This window comes from Patagioenas fasciata, chromosome 26, assembly GCF_037038585.1.
Source record: "Patagioenas fasciata isolate bPatFas1 chromosome 26, bPatFas1.hap1, whole genome shotgun sequence".
NCBI lineage: Eukaryota > Metazoa > Chordata > Aves > Columbiformes > Columbidae > Patagioenas > Patagioenas fasciata.
In genome coordinates, this window is record NC_092545.1 from 1,709,832 (window position 1) to 1,714,497 (window position 4,666).

The window sequence follows — 4,666 nt, forward strand, 5'->3', positions numbered from 1 at the left end:
TGGTCAGAAGGCCCTGAGAGGCCCCGTGTTGGTCCATCTGGTCCTTGAGGGGTGTTGCATGTGGCCTGGACACAGTAGTTTGGAAGCTGCCAGGTCCCAGACAAGGGCTCTGCAGCCCCTCTGCAGCTTTGGCAATTTCAGCATGCGTCTGGGTCCCGTGTTGTTGCCTGACCCCCGTCCAGGCGCTGCAGGTCATTTCACAACGTGAAATGGAAACGCTTTTCCTTTCTGCTCGATTCCAGCCGTCCCTGTAGGCAGCGGCTCCTTGACTGCTTCACCTGAGTGTGTCCGTGAGCCTCGGGGCGATCCCACAGGTACGACCTGGGAACAAATGAGCGTTTCCATGTTAATTTTCCGTTCCTGTGAAATTTAGCTTGCTGCTTTCTTGGCTGACGCTCGGTCACGCAGAGGGGAAGTGGGTCCAGCTCAGTGCTGTGCCCCAGAGGGCTCTGCCTTGCAAAGCTCTTTGCCAACTGCTCCATCTCTGCGCCGCTCGCAGTGCCGGCTGCCGAGGCAGCAGCAGGTTGGGGCTGAGTTTAGAGCTGGGTGAGCTCCAGGGAGTCCTTTCTCCTGACAGCTCCAGGCCTGCTTAGTGGCCACTGCAAGTGCTGGATAAATGTTGGCAAGATGCTCCTGACTGGAAGGAGAGAGGAGCTGCCACTGGGATGGGTTTGGATCCTGCGGTGGCTCACGGAGGTGGCCATTGCGGAGGGGCAGTGTGAGCTCTGGTGCTGCTGTCTCCAGGTTGGATCACCAGACCACCGTGCTGGTTCACCAGATCTTTGGCAGATCCCTGTGCTCCCGTGGTGAGCGCTGGCTGCCAGGTCCTGGGCCTGTGACTCTCAGGGCAGTGGTTTCCCTGAGAGCCTTGGAGCAAAAACCTTTTGGGAAAACTGCTGAGTGTGTGTAACTTCTCCAGAGCTGCAGCTGGTCAGTCTGGATGTTCCTGTGGGTTGTGGGGTGTGTTGTGGTGATGGAAAATGCTGTTGGCTGTGGGCCCCAGCTCTTTGCCACCAGCTGAAGAACCCACGTTGGCAGTTACGGAGCAACACTTGCTGTCCCAGCACGCAGTGGAATTGCACGCTGTGAATCCTGGTGCCGACATCCCAGAGCCCAAAGCTGGAGAGGGGGAACACGGCAGCTGCCTGTGCTGTGCTGGGGTGGTGTTGGGTGCAGGTGTTGTGCCAGGGTGTGCTTACTGCTCTTGCTTTTGCAGTGAAGTTCTCAGTGTGCAGGAGCATCTGGGAGACCTCTGACCCTTTCCTGGACCTGGCGCTGGAGATCAGGTACTGGGGCAGGGTCTGGGTGGGGGGAGCTCTGCTCTCACAGGGGATGTTCCTGCAGCTGCACCGTTCCTGCTCTCAAGGCTGCTTAACTGCCAGTGTCAGGCAGGGTGTGGGCAAGAGGGAAGCAGCTGCTGTTGTTGTGCTGCCTCTGTCTGGCAAAGCAGAGCCCGTTGCCTGAGCATGAGCCACGACTCCTCCAGTGAGGCTCCGTGCTGTGGGGGACAGTGCAGCCGTCCCTCACGGCATGCTGGCCAGGGCCTGGCTGGGGGCAGGCTCAGGGCTTTGGTGCAGTCTGGGGCCCTGTGCTCATGCTCTGTTTTATCTCTTGGGGCCAGCGTCTCTGATCAGGTGAAAAAAGCTGTGACCAACAGACCCGTGTCTTCCCCAGTGACAGGCCAGGTGAGTCCTGAAGGCTGTTCAGGGCCAGAGCACCATGTCACCACTACCAGCCAAGAAGCTGGTGTTTTGTGCCAAAAGGTGAGTCTGAGCTTCTGCCTGGGGTCTTCAATAGGTGCCTTGTGTCTTGTGATCTGGAGATTGTGTTGGGGACAGTGTAGACCAGATGCTGGGTGTCTTGCTCAGCTGGAGGCAGACAGGGAGAGCCCCTCAGCCCCAGGGCTGCAGCAATTGCTCTGGTTTGGGGTGCAGGGCCAGGTCCCTGCTGTTGTTCCCATCCCGGATTAAGGCTGGAGGAACGCCTCCTGTCTTCTTGCTCAGGACAGAGGGGCGGGGGTGCCAGTCCCTGGAGCGGGGTGGCCTCGCCAATCTTCTCTGGGTATCCTGTCCCCTGGGGTGATGGGAGGAGGAGACTCTGCAGCCTCCAGTCAGTGGCTGGGACCGGCCCTCTGGGCGCCGCTGTGCAGCCAGGGCTCAGGACAGTGCGCTGGGGTTTCTGTTGTTTACATTTCCCTCCTTCCTTTTTCCCTTTCTGCTTCTAACAGAAAACACTTCTGATTTGTTGACCACCCCCACTTTCCTCTCCCCTGCTGTGTCTTTACCCTTCCTTTTTCTCTGGGCTCTCCTTCTTATTTTCTTCTCTTGGCTCATGGAAACCTCTTTTCTTTAGATCACCAAGTTTGTTGTGTTTTTTTTTTTCATGTCAATAGCTGCAGCGCAGCATCCTGTGGAAGGCGAGCAGAAGCGACCATTGCACACCACCTCATTCCCAATTTGCCAAGCACACCTTCCCCATGGACAGCACCCAGCCCAACTCCTGGGCCTTTTGGCAAGTCGAGGTTAGTGGTGCCAGTCGCTCTCAGGCTCCTGACTGGCAGCAAGGCCAGTACTCCACGAGACAACTGCATGGCAGGTGGCCCGGGGGAGGGAGTGATTTCAGCAGCCACCTCTCCTGTTCTCTTGGGTTGGCTAAGATGGTAGCAATTGAGTGCTGTGCTTGTGCACTGTGGAGTGTGGAGGAAGAGGGGGGCTCCTGACCTGGCCTTCAGATCATGTCAGCCTCTTTTCCTGTTCTGCAGGCTGTCCTCATCTGCACTGCATCAGGCAAATCCTGAAAAGCCGACCTTCAGCTGCGTCCTCAGCTCAGCCTTTTGGCTCCCAGCTGTCCTAGGGTTAGGATTTACAGTAAAGGTTAGAGTTAGGGTAAAAATTAGGGCTTAGTTTAAGGGTTAAGTTAGGGTTAGATTTAGAGTTAGGGTTAGGATTAGGTTTAGGTTTAGCATTTAGATAAGGGTTAGGTTTTAGTTAAGGTTGAGGGTTAGTGTTAGGTAAGGTTTTGGGTTAGGGGATAGAGTTAGGGTTAGAGTTTGGGATAGGCTTAGGGAGCATGGTTAGGGTTTTGAGTGAGGGTTATGGGTCAGGTTTTGGGTTAGACTTAGTGTTAGAGTTAGGATTAAACTTTGGGCAAGAGGTTAGAGCATAGCGTTAAGGGTTAGGATTAGAAGTTTGTGATTGGGTTCTATGAGGTTTAAGTTAGGGTTAAGTAGTAGGGTTAAGGTATAGGGTTCGATTTAGGGTAAAGGTAAGTGTTAGGAGTTACAGTTAGGGTTAGGCTTAGGAATTAGGGAGTGGGGTTAGACTTTGGGGTTACGGGTTTGATTTATGTTTAAGGGGGAGGGTTAGATCGAAGGTTAGAAATAGGGTTAAACGTAGGGCAAGGGTCAGAGTTAGGGTTAGAATTACTGTTAGGGTTAGGAGTATGTGTTTCAGTTAGGTGATGTTTGGGATTAGGGTTATGTGTTAGAGTTAGGCTTTAGGGTTAGGAATTATGGTTAGTGCTAGACTTAGGAGCTAGGGATTAGTCTGAGAGTTAGGATTTTAGGTTCGGGTATGTGTTTGCATTTGGGTTTAGGTTAGGTGTTCATGTGTTAGGGTTAGGATTTGATTAGTGTTAGGGATAGAGAGTAGTGTCAGTGGAAGTGGTTGGGGTTAGGGGTTGGTTTTAGGAAGTAGGGCTGGGGTTAGGGTTACGTTTGGGTTAGAGTTAGTGGTAGGGTCAGGGTTTGATTAGGATTAGGGTTAGAGTTAAGGTGAGGGGTTTTGGGTGAGGGATAGAGTTTGGTTTTAGGTTTAGGCATAGATTTCTGATTAGAGTAAGAGGGCTAAGCATTAGGTTTAGAGTTGGAGTTAGGGGTAGAGGTTGGTCTTCGATTTAGCCTTGCTTTAGGATTACAGTAAGTGATTGGACTAATACTAGAAGTTTAGATGAAGGGATAGGTGTTAGGGGTAGGTTTAGGGTTATTATTAGGGTTTGATTAGGATTAGGTTTAGGGCTTATGGGTAGGGATGTGGTTAGTGATAAGGGTTAGTATTAGGGTTAATGTTAGGAGTAAGGATTAAGGTTAGGGGTTAGGGAATAGTGTTTGTGTAAGCAGTAAGACTTCAGGTTTAGGGGGAAAGGGTAGGAATATGGTTAAGGTTGGCATAGGGTTAGGAGTTTGGGTTAGGGTTAGGCTTAGGTTTTGGAGTTTGGGTTAGGGTTAGGCTTAGGAGTTTGGGTTAGGCTTAGGAGTTTGGGTTAGGCTTAGGAGTTTGGGTTAGGCTTAGGAGTTTGGGTTAGGCTTAGACTTAGGGTTAGGAGTTTGAGTTAGGATTTAGGGTTAGTCTTAAGGCTAGGAGTTTGGGTTAGGGTTAGGGTTGGGCGTCTGGGTTGGGCTTAGGCGTCTGGGTTGGGCTTAGGCGTCTGGGTTGGGCTTAGGCGTCTGGGTTGGGCTTAGGCTTAGAGTTAGGAGTTTGGGTTAGGGTTAAGGGTTTGGGTTTGGCTTAGAGTTAAGGATTTGGGTTAGGGTTAAGGGATTGGGTTAGGATTGGGTTTAGGGTTAGGAATTAGGCTTAGGTTTAGGATTAGGATTAGCGTTATGGTCTGGGTTAGGAGTTTGGGTTAGGGTTAGAGGTTAGGGTTAAGAGTTAGGGATTAGGGTTAG

At 52.0% G+C, this 4,666-nt stretch overlaps 1 long non-coding RNA gene across 3 annotated transcripts; it reads left to right on the forward strand.

Annotated features, from left to right (window-relative positions):
- The first annotated feature begins 241 nt into the window (after positions 1-241).
- Positions 242-4,213, forward strand: LOC136112184 (uncharacterized). 3 transcript variants are annotated; one of them, XR_011735862.1, is made up of 4 exons: positions 242-314; positions 1,217-1,286; positions 1,622-1,685; positions 2,393-4,213. It is a non-coding gene; the product is annotated as an uncharacterized lncRNA (long non-coding RNA). The 3 variants fall into 3 exon arrangements; XR_010652810.2 differs by lacking the exon at positions 242-314 and having other exon boundaries at positions 509-1,286; positions 2,393-2,521; positions 2,762-4,210; XR_010652809.2 differs by lacking the exon at positions 242-314 and having other exon boundaries at positions 508-1,286; positions 2,393-4,212.
- The last annotated feature ends 453 nt before the right edge of the window (positions 4,214-4,666 follow it).